The sequence below is a fragment of the Thamnophis sirtalis genome, unplaced genomic scaffold (genome assembly GCF_051295495.1).
Source record: "Thamnophis sirtalis isolate CommonGarterSnake01/CBP01778 unplaced genomic scaffold, rThaSir2_p1.2 scaffold_4, whole genome shotgun sequence".
Taxonomy (NCBI): Eukaryota; Metazoa; Chordata; class Lepidosauria; order Squamata; family Natricidae; genus Thamnophis; species Thamnophis sirtalis.
The window spans coordinates 123,418,458-123,434,631 of NW_028261384.1; the positions used below are offsets into that span (position 1 = coordinate 123,418,458).

At 43.7% G+C, this 16,174-nt stretch overlaps 1 protein-coding gene across 4 annotated transcripts in view; it reads right to left on the reverse strand.

Moving 5' to 3' along the window:
• The window catches only part of HSD3B7 (hydroxy-delta-5-steroid dehydrogenase, 3 beta- and steroid delta-isomerase 7), a 75,690-nt gene that overhangs the window by 33,675 nt on the left and 25,841 nt on the right, over positions 1–16,174 (reverse strand). The window contains exon 1 of one of the 4 annotated variants that reach the window (XM_014069536.2): positions 3,373–3,462. The exons of the other annotated variants lie outside the window; for them this stretch is intronic. The gene's annotated coding sequence lies outside the window, so the exon portion shown is untranslated. Of the gene's footprint in view, positions 1–3,372; positions 3,463–16,174 lie in introns of those variants that run through there. 4 annotated transcript variants of the gene reach the window in all.

Genomic DNA, 16,174 nt, shown 5'->3' on the forward strand with positions numbered 1-16,174 from the left:
CCCAGGAGATGCCGTTTTCACTCTCTTGGAGGTCGAGGAAAGCCTCAGGAGCCTGGGGAAGGCAAAAATGGGCTTCCCAGAAGTCTGTAAATGGGTCTGTTTTTGGCCTCTAGAGGACCTCCGGAGATGCCGTTTTCACTCTCTTGGAGGTTGAGGAAAGCCTCCAGAACCTGGGGAGGGTGAAAACAACCCCCACCCCCCCACCCCGCCATGGTGCAGGAGGCCAAGTAGGCCATGCCCACTATGGTCAGACCTACCCACCAACCAGGCAGAGAACCAGTTGCTAAAATTTTTGAATCCCACCCCTAATCGTAGGGCAACAATTTTTAAACCAAGGTACCTCAGATGGGCCAACTTACAAAATGTATCCAAAATCCAGGACAGAAGGCTACTGTGGAACTGAAATTTGGCAAAACATATAAAACATTCCATGACATAACAGAAAATGTCATAAGACATTGATTCCGAACCTGCGGTTCACGGACCACTGCCCCCCTTCGCCCAGGCGATATCATCACGGGGGGGTCAATGAAGAAATGGTATGATTTAAATCTTGAGTTAAATCTTGGGGGTCTGTGGCCATTCTCTGTGGCCATAAAAGGTATTTTAAGCTGGTCCGTGATGAAGAAAAGGTTAAGAACCGCTGATAAAACATCTCCTCAGAACAAGTCCTGATGATTAATTATGGCATGTACTTCACCGGGGCTGTTTTCAAGGTAAATACATCTCTGAATATTTCATTGAATTTTTAAGAACCTTTTCCAATGGAGGCAGTACATTGGAGGGTCTAGGACAGAGGCCCCCAACCTGCAGACCAATACTGGGCCATGGCCTATTGGGCACCAGGCCATGTGAGTAGCTGGCTGGTGCATGCACATGCACATGCGACCCCACTCACGTCACCATCACGAGTGTCGCAGGCGCTCACCACCCCAGTCGCATGGGCACTCATACCCCCTCTTGCGTGTGTGCCACCATGAGTATTGCGGACACATAAAGCCCCACTTGTGTGGCGCTCAGAGTTCATTCACGAAAGCGTTGCCACAAGCATTGGGTGGGTGCTCGTGGCCCCACTCACCGAGCATCATTGCAGGCACTCACGTACCCACTCACATGAGCAACGAGTCTCATGTGTGTGTACGTACATGCACATGTGCCTACCCCTCTCAGAGAACCAATCCCTCTTTCCTCTCCCCCACTTTGGACTGTCAACTCAGAAAGATTGGGGACTCTGGTCAAGGACATTCGCCCTGGCCAACTTGCCGTGGCCATTTCACCACAGTCATCTCACCACGGGACAACTTGCCATGGCCAACTTGCTGTGGGACAACCTGCCACAGGAAATTCCACACAGGATAACTCAATGCAATCGATGTTATCCGCCACTGTTTCTTTGACATTATTTCCATTCACAAAAATGGAAATTATGTCAGAGAAACAGTGGCAGATAGATAGCATTTGTTTTGATGAGTTATCCCCCCCACCCCTGGAATTTTCTGTGATGAGTTGTCCTGTGGCAAGTTGGCCACGGCCAGCTATCTCCTGGCTAGTTGGCTGCACCAAAATGGCCAAGTCGAATTGGCCATGGCGATATGGCCATGGTGAAATGGCACAGTGAGTTGGCTGCAGCGAATTGTTCCATTCCCTACATTAGAAGTTCTGTCAGTGTTGAAGGCATGAAGGAATCTGGTAAACAAATATCTCTGAAATAACAGATCATGGATCGTCTAGCCTCTATTTTGAACTGTTCATCATCACAAGTGAAAACATGCCTCTTAGTCTAGACACCAATCTCATTTCTTTGCTTAACGGGAACTCATCATCCAACTGGAAGGGGGGGGGTATACGGAGGGAGACAGTCCCATATAGAAAAACACCCTAGACAACTCCACAAAAGTAATAATGTTCTGGTGAGGAGCATTTATGGATCAGCGACATCTGAAAAAGTTCCCTGGTTTCAACAGATGCCAGCAGCCCCGGAGATATTTCATTTATTAATCAACAGTGTTATCAGCTTGCCAAATTAAATACAGAACACAGAACATAGAGTAATAGGGTTGGAAGGGAGATAAGATAGATGAGAGATGAGATAAGATAAGATATAAAATAAGATGTAAGATATGATTATAAGTAGAGGTGGGTCGCTCCTGGATCGGCTGGGTAGTGGTGGTGCTGGGAGGCTCCACCCACCCGCCTGGACGCTTCTGTGCATGCACAGAAGCATTGCATGTGCGCGCGAGCACACAAATGAAGAAGAGCGAATCGGTAGCACCAGGATTTGAAATCCACCTCTGATTATAAGATGCAAGATGTAATTATAAGATAATTTTATTGTGTTTTGTTTTTTTACTGTGAGCACACCGACCCACATTAAAAATGAAATTCTGTAGCCTGTTCTCAAGAGAAAGTGTATATCTATCCAACACATACATAACGCTCACAATATATATATATATTAATCACTGTTCACTTTGAATACGTAGCGGAAAGAGGAAACTTGAGAGTTCACAAGTTTGATGCTATATGGAACAAAACCGTGACTGAATCTAGGACAGATGTTCTACTTCGGATACCACAAAGCCTCCTCCCCAAAGGTAACAATGAAAAGAGGTCATGAAAAGGATATGTAGCGTCCCAGAGCATCTGGTGGATTCTAATCCAACCCCTTGCCCAAACAGGAGACCCTATACCATTCTGGACACATGCCTGTCTAAACTCTTCTTGAAAACCTCCAGTGATGGAGTAGTTTGAGAAACTGGGTATTTTAAGCCTGAAGCAATAAAACGCTGTCTTTATTATCACATACCAATCTCGCGAAGAATCTTGACTTGCCTTTTATTTTATTTGGCTACAGCAGGCAAATATTTAAGAGAATTCCTCAGGAAGGCCAAGGCACGTACAATTTAGACAACAAGAGAAATTATGTCAGATTATTTAGATGATGTTTAATTCCTCAGTTATTTTTAGTGACTCATAATTTCTTTAAGCCTTCGTATGCTCATTTATCTTCACGCATTATTGTTTTAAAGCACTCTCACACAATTTTTTTTTAAAAAAAAACAATGAACTGAGCACATAACCCCTTCTTAGCAGAAGGGGTTATTCGCAGCTGTCTTAAAAACAGCATCCTTTTAGACATGCCCTTGGTTTTACTCTGGCCTAAAATTAACTGGTAAGGATCCAAATGCTGCATTTGTTTTGATTACTCAAACTAAACCATTTTGCGGTTCATATTATGCAAGGGCATTAAATACACTGTTAAAATGTAGAAATGTTACACGTTCCCAAGGCTGAAATGCATGCAGAATGTAAGCAAGTTTTAGCACGAGTGCATTAACACAAACAACGAAGTAAAGTGTTTGAAAGCCTTACCAGCCAAAGCTCGAAGCGGAAAATGATCCAAACAATCAGCGAGCAAAAACAAAAGAGGCAGTTGTCACTTTTCTGGAGGCAGACTTGAACCTCAGTCTCAGTCACCAGGTGCGGAAACGTGTCTCAGAACACAGAGGCGCACAAGCTCTCATATAGGAGAGCAAAGAGGAAGCATGGAAGAAAGGAAGTGTCATAACGAGAAAGGTGTAATACTACTCATTTCCTTCCTCCCGTGCTAAGTTCCCATCACAACCCCGAATGTCTGGAATTGGTCAAAGAGGTGGACAACCCGATGGCCCCCAGACCTTTAGGCAACTTCCCCCCCAGCCAGCTCCATCCATGGAGAGTACAGTCCAAAATACAGGTGGCCCTCTACTTACAACCACAAGTGAGCCTGCCATATCTGTTGCTAAGTGAGACATTGGTTAATTTGAGTTTTGCCCCGCTTTACGATCTTTCTCACCACGGCTGCTAAGTGAATCACTGCAGTTGATAAGTTGGTAACCCGGTTGTTAAGTGAATCAGACTTCCCCATTGACTTTGCTGCTCAGAAGGCTGGAAAAGGTGATCACATGACCTTGGGGCACAGCAGCAACCGTCATAAAAATGAACCAGTTGATAAGCATAGGAATTTTGATCTCATGACGATGGGGATGCTGCAGAGGTTGTAACTGAAAAATGTCCATAAGTCACATTTTTCGGTGCCGTTGTAACTTTGGTCACTAAACGAACTGTTGTAAGTTAAGGACTAGCTGTACTTGGAAGGTACCATATCAGAGGTGGTATTCAGCCGGTTCTTTCCGCTTCAGGTGAACCGGTAGCGGCAGCTACGGGAGGCTCCGTCCACCAGCCCCAACATCATGCACGAACACTGCACATGCGCAGACGGCAGTGCACATGTGCAGATGCGGTGCCCACTCATGTTTGCGAACTGGTAGGGAAGGTAAGTGTACCATATCATCCACAGTTAGTGGTTAAGAAGCAGTTGTGAATTTTCTTCTGTACAAGTACTCTTCAACTTCTATACAAGTAATCCTCAACTAAACAGTTCATTCAGTGACCATTCGAAATTGTAATTACACTGAAAAAAATAATCTATGGTGGTTTTTCACACTCACACCCATTGCAGAGTCCCCAGGATATGTGATCAAAATTCAGACAATTGGCAATAGACTCTTATTTGTGATGGTTGCAATGGCCTGGCATTATGTGCTATCACCTTCTGACAAGCAAAATCCACAGGGAGGCCCAATTAATTTAACAATCGTGTTAATGACTTAACAGTTGTAGTGATTCACTTAACAACCATGGCAAGAAAAGTCACAAAATGGGGCAAAATTCACTAAACAACTGCCTCGCTTAGTAACAGAAATGTTGGGCTCAACTGTGGCTGTATGTTAAGGACTGCAGAATAACAGGATAACAGAGTTGGAAGGGACCTTGGAGGTCTTCTAGTCCAACCCTCTACTCATGCAGGAAGCCCTCTACCATTTCAGACAAATGGTTATCCAACATCTTCTTAAAAACTTCCAATGTTGGAGTATTCACAACTTCTGGAGGAAAGTTATTCCACTGATTAAGTGTTCTGACTGTCAGGAAATTTCTTCTTAGTTCTAAGTTGCTTCCCTCCTTGATTAGTTTCCACCCATTGCTTCTTAACCTACAGCCCGCATGCAAACTAAGCTGTCTTCAGTTCTCATTTAAGAGTTGAAGGGGACAAATCAAACAAACGTGGCTGAAATTCTCCCTGGCTGGGTTATTCCTCGTCTGAGCTACCTTGAGATGGAGAAGTCCTATTTTCTATCTTAGAATCAGGCAGTTTCTCAATCTGTTTAGAGGAAGAGACGAGAAAAGCCGAGCTATGTGGGTCCAGGTTTCAAAAAGGCTTGATGCATCTTTCAAAATAAAAAATTTAGTCTAATACCATTTGCAGTTCCTCAGCATTTTCTTCCACATCCCTGGTTAGAGACACATTACAATAGTTTACTCTACAAAACTGCACAATCAATTCATGCGCTATAAACTATGGAGCATGCAAAAAAAAAAGTAAAATAAAATAGTAAATTAATCAGCCATTTTTTTAAAAAAAAAGGAGGAGGGAAATCACACTGGTTAGTATAAAATACCCCAGCCACCTGTTCCCACCAATTTCCATGAAACAGTAATATTTTAATTGACTTATTTGTTTTTATTTTAATCTAACTTTATTATTTTTATAAATAAGTCAAGGCAGTGAACATACTAATACTCCTTCCTCCTCCTATTTTTCCTGTAAGGTTGGTTGAGCTGAGTGAGGCTAACACAGGTCCAACATCACCCAGCTAGCTTTCATGCCAAAGGTAGGGCTAGAACTCACATCTCTAACCAGGTGCCTTAACCAATAGACCAAAGTGGCTCTTAAGCCTTTTAAATAACTGCTACTCCATAAAAAAATTCAGGTGAAATCAATTTCAATTTCCATGGAAGTGATTTCATAATTTCGCAAGAACCGTCTCAAAGATTTTATCATCTTGTATTTCAAATATTTGGAGGGCAGCAGCTGCCAACCTATGCATTAACAAGAATGAAGACAATATTTCATTGTCTTCATTCCAGCTAACTATAAAATAAAATGAAGTAAGCATCTGCATTGCAAAGTACCATCTGATTAAAATACCATCTGATTTCATTGGAATTTCGCTCCTGGTACAGTTGGCCGGAAAGAAAATCCTATTTTCTCAAATCTTTCCCGTTTGCGATTGCTATTTATCTGGCACCTCTCCTGTTTACCCCATGAATCGGAATCCTGCTCATTGAGAATGTGATGTTGGAAAAATAGAGGAAATAGCAGTGGTGCAGACTTGCACATAGGCAGCTGTGGTTACATTTCCCAGGAATCTGAGGGGATGATTTATTTGGTCTCTGACAGATTTGATTCGGTTGGGCTTTATTTTTGTTTTTGTGATTTAGAGTTTCTCAGATATTTTTCTATCTTGTACTGTAAACTAGTCAATTCATCAAGGGATGGCAAAGGAAAGGGAGCACGTGGACTTAGTTGCTCAAGTTGGAAGAGAACTTTTCCATTCTCTGGATGACTCTCCTGGCAAATCCATTTCAGAATAATTAATCCTTTCACATACTACTCAAAGGCTTAGTCAATTGCTTTCATGCATTTAATTTCTGGGAGGAATCATGATCCAACAGAAATCCTGCAAAATTTAGGGGCAGCCTAGAGTCAATCCATTTTTCTCCAAATCCTGCAAATGCCATCAGTGGAAATGCTGATCTCATGTATAGCTGGCCCTATTATACATATGAAAAGGGGGGGGGGCGGGCTCAATAGATTTTTGTATTTTACAAAGCAGAACTCTATTTTGGCTGCTTTTTCATAGTTTAATGATGGAAGGAGGCTTTTAGGATTCTTAATGTTTAATAAGAAAGGCCCGGCTCTTCTTTAAGGTGTGTATGTGTCTTTAAGACTGATTGGGGAAGACTGTCTGAACTACTGTATAACAGAGGCAGTGATGGGTTTCAAAATTTTTAGAACCTCTTCTGTAGGTGTGGCCTGCTTTGTGGGAGTGGCTTGCCGGCCATGTGACCTGGTGGGAGTGGCTTGCCGGCCATGTGACCGAGTGAAAGTGGCTTGGCAGTCATGTGACATGGCGTGGCCAACTTGTAAAATGTGGTGAAACTCACTTAACAATGCTCTTGCTTAGCAACCAAAATGTTGGCTCAGAATCTCTGGCATTTGAAGCACGCAAGTCTTAAAGCTGTCAAGTCACAAGACCCTTGCACCCCTAGCCCTTTAGAAAAAAACCCAAGGATGTTCAAACTTGACAGCTTTAAGACTTGTGGACTTCAACTCCCAGAATTCCTCCTCCAGTCATGTTGGCTCAGGAACTCTGGCATTGAAGTATGCAAGTCTTAAAGCTGTCAAGTTACAAGATCCTTGCACCCCTAACCCTTTAGAAAAAAAAAACCCAGGAGTGTTCAAACTTGACAGCTTTAAGACTTGTGGACTTCTCGTGTGGAGAAGTCTTGATGATGTGCGGACGGGCGAGGGGAGGGAGCTGGAACTGGTTCTAAACGGCCCTGTAGATTTGTGGAACCTCTTCTACAGAAAAGAAGAAGGTTAGAACTGGCAGGAACCCACCCCTGAACAAAGGCCTCATTCTGATAGTGTTAAACTACAGCTCCCAGCAGCCCTCAAAACTGATCAATGCTCTTTCAGAGTCCTCTTTCATCCAAGATGCACTGATTGGTTTTGAGTTATGAGATTCATGTAGTTCTCCCTTTGTTTTATCCCTACAGCAACTTTGTGGGGTAGGCTAGGCTGTTTTTTGATAATTAAGGATGGATGTAATTCGAATCAGGGGTGAGATTCAGCTGGTTCGGACCGCTTCAGGGGAACCAAATGCTAATTTTACATCTGGTTCGCCAAACCAGTAGTTGGAAGGACTGGCTGGCCCTGCCCACTCCACCCCACCCATCCCAGGAGTCTCCACACAGCCTGTTCATCATGACAGGTAAGCGCAGGGCTCGCGTGGAGGCTCTGGGAGGGTGTAAAACAGGCCTCCAGGAAGTTCTGGAAGTCGGGAAACAGGTATGTTTCTGACCTCTGCAGGGTCTCTGGACCCTGTAGGAGGCCGTTTTCAGCCTCCAAGAGGCTCAAGAAAAGCCTCCGGAGCTTGGGGAGGGCAAGAAATAGGCCTCTAGGAAATTCCGGAAGTTCGGAAATAGGCTTGTTTCTGGCCTCCGGAGGCTGTGGGAGGCCGTTTTCCTCTTCCCGGAGGCTCAAGAAAATCCTCTGGACCCTGGGGAGGGCAACCCCCCCCTGCTGTGGTGCCAGAGGCCCTCATGGCCATGCCCACCCAGCAAACAGGCAAAAGACAGTTTGCTAAAAATTTTCAATCCCACCCCTGATTCTAATCCAACAATCTAACCATTCCATCATACATTAAATCATCAGGTTTATTTGCTCTTTGGCTTGTCTTTGCCCTCAGATTATGGATTTTAAGGCTCTGTCTCAGGGTTCCTCAACCTTGGTAACTTTAATGTAGACTTCAACTCCCAGAATTCCCCAGCCATCTCCCAGAATTCCCCAGCCAGCATATGTGTGACTTCAACTTCCAGTATTCCCCGGCCATCTCCAAAATTCCTCTGCCACCATATATGTTACTTCAACTCCTAGAATTTCCCAGCCATCTTTCAGAATTCCCCACCCAGCATATACGTACGTGACTTCAACTCCCAGAATTCCCCAGCCAGCAAATGCAAATCCTGGCTGGGGAATTCTGGGAGTTGAAGTCCACACTTTTTTCAGGTTGCCATGGTTGAGAAACCCTACTCCATGCCATGGTTTGTGCAAAGTATTCTCTGTTTAACATCCAAAGAGAGGAAAAACCCTACATTAGATTGAGGATGTTCAAGAATTACCTATGGGACCAGTTATTTTTTAACAAGCATGAGAGTAGAAAGGATTGAGTTTTCATGTGCCAAATGTAAATACTGCCTTTTTTTCAAGGAGCAAATGGGAGTTGAAATCCAGTCTTAAAGTTGCTGAATTTGGAGACCTCTGTTCTAGAGCCAATAGTCTCCTTTGTTTTACACTAAGACCTTAATAATATGTCCCAGATATAATTCAACACCCATTTCTACCATGGTCAGGCAGAAATAAAGCATCTCACAAGGAACCACTGTATCCCACCAGCTCTTACACCCCACTCCAGCCAAAATACCCAATACACTGATCTTAAAGAAGATGTCAATCATGTAAATTGTAAACAGTGCTTTGAAAAGGAGAATTGGAAAATTTTGTTACTAAATATTATGGATGTTTAGCTAGAATAGGACATAAGGACACAGTATTATTGGAGGATTTTAGAAATAGTAAATGAAATGCCAGTATGTGGTTATGTATTAAATTTTGGTATATTTTATGATGAAGCACGTCTAAACAATGATAGTCAAAAAAAAACTGGAGGTATGATTATGGTAACATGTATAAACATTTGAGATAAGATATTAGAGTTAATATGATCTATACTTGATGACGATGGAAGAGATGCATGAAAACCTTTTGTAACCAACTGAAACACTTTCTACAGTATGTAAAGAAAAGATTTTGTGTCATGTTTGTTTTGAAAATTAAAAATAAAAAAGAAATGGTTAAAAAAAAGATGTCAATCATTCAGTTGCAAAACAAATTGCCTCAAATCTTCACAAGTACACCAGTATCTCATACATAAAGAAGGCAAATAGCATGGGATCCACATGTCAAAAAAGGCAAGATGGCTGTCACAACCATAAGAGCCGTGGTGGCGCAGTGGTTAGAATGCAGTATTGCAGGCTGCTTCTGCTGACTGCCATCAGTTCAGCAGTTTGATTCTGACCAGCTCAAGGTTGACTCAGCCTTCCAACCTTCCGAGGTCAATAAAGTGAGGACCCTGATTGCTGCGGGCAATGGGATGACTCTGTAAACCACTTAGAGAGGACTGTAAAAGCACTGTGAAGCGCTATATAAGTCTAAGTATTGCTGTCTGATCACATGGTTGGGACTGCCATCTTTCCCTCCTCTTCCTTGTGGTGATTTCTTAAATTTGTTTTTTCTAAAGTTTTTGTTTTATTTTAATATATACAATCCATCTTCCATTAAACAGTGTGCCATTCCGAGTACAAATACTTTGTGCAACAGCAATTAAAATTTACAATCATATTCATTATTTAATCTATTCCCAGCTTATTACCAATACCTTAAATGTCTAATACTATAACAATCCCCTTCTTGATTTATTTAACTGTATTAATCATATTAATTCTATTGATATATTTTCTATATTTTACCCAACTATTTTTACTTCTAATTCTTATATTTATTCTCTAGCCATCAATAAAATGATTCCCATGTAATGTAACAATCTGTTTGTTCTTTCTCTTTAATCGCCAGTGTTAAACTGTTCATTGCTGCACATTCTAATATTTTCCTCATCATTTATTAAATTTATTATGGTTGTTTAGAGTTTAGAGTTTAGAGTTTTATTTCATTTGTATGCCGCCCTTTTCCCTGAAGGGACTCAGGGCGGCTCACAACTCAAGCAAAGGAAGGGGGATACAGACCGTTGACAACAACACAAAACAATACATAATTAAAAAGCGCAACAATCATACCATTCGAGATAGGGGCAATGATTCTTTAGCCCCAGGCCTGTCGGAACAGCCAGGTTTTAAGGGCTATGCGGAAGGCCTGGAGGGTGGTGAGGGTGCGAATCTCCACAGGGAGTTCGTTCCAGAGGGTCGGAGCAGCAACAGAGAAGGCTCTCCTCCGGGTAGTCGCCAGTCGACACTGGCCAGCGGATGGAATTCGGAGGAGGCCTAGTCTGTGCAATCTAATCGGTCTGGTGGAGGTAATTGGCAGCAGGCGGTCTCTCAAGTACCCAGGTCCAATACCATGAAGGGCTTTATAAGTGACGACTAGCACCTTGAAGCATATCCGGAGACCAATAGGCAGCCAGTGCAGCTCGCGGAGGATAGGTGTTACGTGGGTGAACCGAGGTGCATCCACAATCGCTCGCGCGGCTGCATTCTGGACAAGCTGAAGTCGCCGAATACTCTTCAAGGGTTGCCCAGTCCAGTAAGATCCTCACTTTTTAGATCCCTTCCCATAAGATGATTTTGAGCAGAAGGGGAAGCCATGAAAACTACTTTACGGAATATGGCACAAAGGGGGCCCCACGGGTGGGTTTCGGCAGTCGCTAAAGCCGGTTCACTGTGCATATGAGCAGTGCAATAAAAATTGCTCTGTGCAGGCACAGAAGCAAAAAAACAAGATGGTGTAGCCTACGGTGCCGCCGGGAGAACTGGTACGGGGGCGTGGCAGGTTCTAGCAACCCAAGCCGCCAAACCACTACTGGTTCGGTCAAACCAATCCGAGCCAGTAGGAACCCACCACTGGGATGGTCCTTGTCTTACATCCACTTGTTTAATGACTGTTCAAAGATACAATAATATTGAAAAAAGGTGACACGACCAGTTTTCACATTTACGAGCATTGCAGCATCCTCCCAATCATGTGATCAAAATTTGGGTGCTTGGCAACGGGTATGTATTCATGATGGTTGCAGCATCCCAGAGTCATGTGATCACCATTTCCCAGCTGGCTTCCGACAAACAAAGTCATTGGGGGAAGCGAGATTTGCTTAATGACCGCATGATTCACTTAACAACTGCAATGATTCGCTTAACAATGGAGGCAAGACAGATCATAAAATAAGGCACACAGCATTTCACAACTGCCTTACTCCATTGTGGTCGTAAATCGAGGACTAATGTACACTTCTATATATATATAAATGTGTATATATATATGTGGGTATACACACACACACACACACACACACACACACACACACACACACATTCCTGTTCAGCTTAGAAGAATGAGTTTGTTTTTTTTAAAGGAAGGAAGTGGGAAATGTTCTCTATTCAGATGATGGAAAAGCCCTCACTTTTTTTCCTTTCTTTTTTTTTGGCAAAAGCAGCTGTTTCTCTTCTGGCTAGTTCCTCACCTCTTTTGGGACCAGTAAATATCAGAAAAGAAAAAGAAAGAGATTTTCACTTTCCATTCAAACTTCTGTCATCACTTTTTTTTATTCATTTATGTTGATGCACAATTGACCAGAAGAAATGGGTGTGCCACATCTTAAGTTTGAGTTTTTGTTTATAAGAGATTTTGAAATACAAAACCTTGTCACAATGGTGACAAATAAGGATAGATTTTTCCCCCCCAAAATTCCTAGCAATTTTTCATCTTGATTAATGAATCCTGTCGTACCAATTGCTTTTGCTCATTAGTGAACAGTGATTTGGTTTCAATTATTCTTTCAAAGTGATATGATTGATTATATTAATATAAAAATCATTTCTGTGTTTAATACCTAACATCTAACAAAGTGAAATTCAACATGGAGAAAAGTAAAGTTTTACACTTAGGCAAGGAAAACCAAATGCACAGGTATAGAATAGGTGGTAGTTGACTCAATAGTAGTAACAAGTGAGAGGGATTCTGGAGTCATAGTACATAATCATTTGCTCAGTTTACATATAAGCACTACAATGGAATAGGCCATGTGCAGATCTGTACATTGGGGAAACAAAACAACCACTTCATCAACAAATGGCACAATGGAACAAACCCATCAGGACTAGATTCACTAGTAGTCCATCTGCATTTAAAAGACAAAGGCCACTCTTTTAAAGATAGCAATGTCCACATTTTCCACAGAAAGGATAATTGGTTTGAAAAAAAGGTGAAAGAGGCCATTTATATCAAAATTGAACATCCCTCTCTCCCCAGAGCGGGAGGGATATGATATCATCTATTTCCAGTCTACAACACAGTCTTTTCAGCAGTTCCTGGAAGGCTCCACACCCATTTGCACTACTCAGCTGACCCTGAGGACAAAGATAAACCTCCAAGTGGCCCAGAGGTGGTATTCAGCCGGTTCACACCAGTTCGGGCGAACTGTTAGGGGAAATTTGCCAAATTGGCAGCAACAAAGTTGACTTTGCCTACCACCCCCGCCTGGTTGCCTGGTCACCACTCGCTTGCTCTGCCTACCTGGTTACCACTCGCTCACCCTGTCCGCCCGCTCAACGCTCACCCCATCTATCCCAGCCCTATATATGTTGCCTTTGCTTCACCAGATGGCCCAGCTATTCGCCTCGCCAGTTGCCCCCATGCCTTGCCCGCTCAGCTCAGCTACCAAATGTAAGTAAGCATGCCACCCATTCACCCGGGGCCCCAGGGACGTGCCATTCCCCAGAGCCACCGCCTGCCTCAGCCACATCAGAGAATGCACCATTCCCTGGCTCCGGCCTTGCCCCTGTGGTCACCCGCTTGCCGCCTGCTCCCTCTTCGCCAGTTCCCCTGTTTCCCCTCCTTCAGAGGCCCCAACCTAGCCCGGCTTCCTCTCCCATGACTGGATCTTTCTTCGGCTTACCTTCCTCCCACAGCAGCTGATCCGGACTTTGGAAGGCAAGCTTTCTTTTTCAGTATGACTCCAAGAAGCCTCCCTACCGCCACCTCTTTGCCAGCTGCTTCCCAGCCGATGGCTGGAGGCTGCTGAAAACTACCAGAGGTACCAGAAAAAGCCACTGCCATTGCTGCCCTGTTCTTCATGCCAGCTCACGTGCGCATCCCATTGCCTGCTGCAATGCTCTGCTTGGAGTTGCCCGGCCAGGTCCCTCTGTCACAGCAGGCAATGGGATGCCTGTGCATGGCCGATGCGAAGAACAGTGTGGCAACGGCAGCAGTTTTTTCAGCGACCTCCGGTAGCTTTCGGCAGCTTCCAAACAGTCGCTGCTGGCGGGAAGCGGCTGGCAAAGAGGTGGCCGCTGGGAGGCTTCTCGCAGTCACACCGAAAAAGAGACCTTGCCACCCGGCGTCTATTTAGGATCATCCCCAAAATTTGACCCCATACCAAAAAGATAGAATGTGAATTAGAATAAACACTCAAAATCAAAGCCAAAAAAAAAAAAGACAAAATACTGAAAATATTCTAAAATACTAGGACATTGCTTATAGCAGTGTTTTTCAACCACTGTGCCGTGGCCGTGACATAGTGTAAGGTGTGCCATGGGAAAATTACTTTATATATAGTCAATATAGGCACAGAGTTAATTTTTTTTAACATTTTCTAATGGTGGTGTGCCTCGTGATTTTTTTCATGAAAAAAGTGTGCCTTTGCACAAAAAAGGTTGAAAAACACTGGCTTATAGCATCATCTAAAATGATAATTATTTGTCCTTTGATCAGAAACGTTTCCATCCGTGCTGGAATTATTTAGCCACTGCTTCCCAGCACTAAAAAGTGAGCAGATATGGGTAGTCCTCGGTTTATGACCAGAATTGGACCTGTGTTTGTTAAGTGAGTAACACCTGATTTTATGACGTTAAGTAAATCACGCAGGTGTTAGGCAAATTCGGCTTTCCTCATTGACATTGCTTGTTGGAAGCTGGCTAGGAAGGTCACATGATCCCAGGATGTTGCAAACATTGAAAATGTATGCCCTCAATTCTGATTACTGGATCGTGAGATTCTGTGAGAGTCTTAAGTACAAGGACCGATTATAGGTCACTTTTTTCAGTGCCATTGTAACTTCAAACAGTCGCTAAACAAATGGCTTTAAATCGAGGATCATCTGTAATCACAATGAAAAGGGAATACATGTTTATTTATTTTGTAGAAACCATGGTTTCAAACTCACAAAGCATGTGAAATGGCTAAGATACTTTCAATTTTTGAAAAAAGAATGCAAAGCTCTCAGTTGGGCTTAAAAACCATCCATAGACCACCCTTTTATTTTTGTTAAAAAGGTAAAGGTTCCCCTCGCACATATGTGCTAGTCATTCCCAACTCTAGGGGGCGGTGCTCATCTCCATTTCAAAGCCGAAGAGCCAGCGCTGTGCAAAGACGTCTCCATGATCATGTGGCCGGCATGACTAAACGCCAAAAGGACACAGAACAGTGTTACCTTCCCACCAAAAGTGGTTCCTATTTTTCTACTTGCACTTTTACTTGCTTTCGAGCTGCTAGGTTGGCAGAAGCTGAGACAAATAATGGGAACTCACTCCACTACACGGCACTAGGGATTTGAACCGCCGACACTTCTGATCAACAAGCTCAGCGTCTTAGCCACTGAGCCCTTTGTTTTCGTTAGGGTTAGAAAAAAAGAAATGTACTGACAAGGAATTGATGGAAACTGCACTACAGCATTCTTCAAAGTTGTGGGGAAAGTTACCCAGCTAATAACAGAACCAACGTTTCAAAACATAATTCAAACAGAGAGGTGAGAGGTGGAAAATGAAACTTCTGGGCATTGACAGGCATTTAACAACAAAGCTTAGAATGTTGAATGTTTATGTTGAATGTTTATTTTATTTATATGCCGCCCTTTTCCCCGAAGGGGACTCAGGGCGGCTCACAACTCAACTAAGGGAGGGGGATACAGACAAAAATTAAAACAACGCGCAGCAATACATAATTTAAAACACACAACAGTCATACCATTCGAGAAGGGGGTAGAAGCTTTTTAGCCCCAGGCCTGTCGGAATAGCCAGGTTTTAAGGGCTTTGCGGAAGTTCTGGAGGGTGGGGAGGGTTCGAATCTCCACGGGGAGTTCGTTCCAGAGGGTCGGAGCGGCCACAGAGAAGGCTCTCCTCCGAGTAGTCGCCAGTCGACACTGGCCAGCGGATGGAATTCGGAGGAAGCCTAGTCTGTGGGATCTGATCGGTCTAGAGGAGGTAATTGGCAGCAGGCGGTCTCTCAAGTAGAGGAAAAAGAAGGTCTGCATTTTGCACCTTGCATTTTTCTGCACGCTACGCTGCAAAACAATGGGGCATTATGTCAACAAGGAGGGGGCAGCAATACAACTTGATTAATTGAGCAACCTGATTCATTGAGTAACCTGTGGTAACACCCTCATTGTTCCATGAGAGTTAATCAGCTCACTCGGTTATGCGGCGCTAGGGATTCGGACTGCAAAACTGCCAAACATTCTTATCCACAAGTTCAGCGTCACTGAGTCACTGCGTCCCCTTCCAGCTCTATTCTATTCTAAAGTACGTCAGCCTGATTACTCACGAGGAGGCAGCCTTGCCCCTCTTGCCCCCCCCCCCCGCCCCGCCCCGGCTATTTAGCACAGCCGACAGATAAAGGCGATGCTGGGAACAATGCATCTGTTTCCTAGCTGTGTGTTTTCTGGTCATGATACTGCCTTGCTTCGGATTTACACCATGCCTTGACTTCGACCGTGCCTCTTAAACC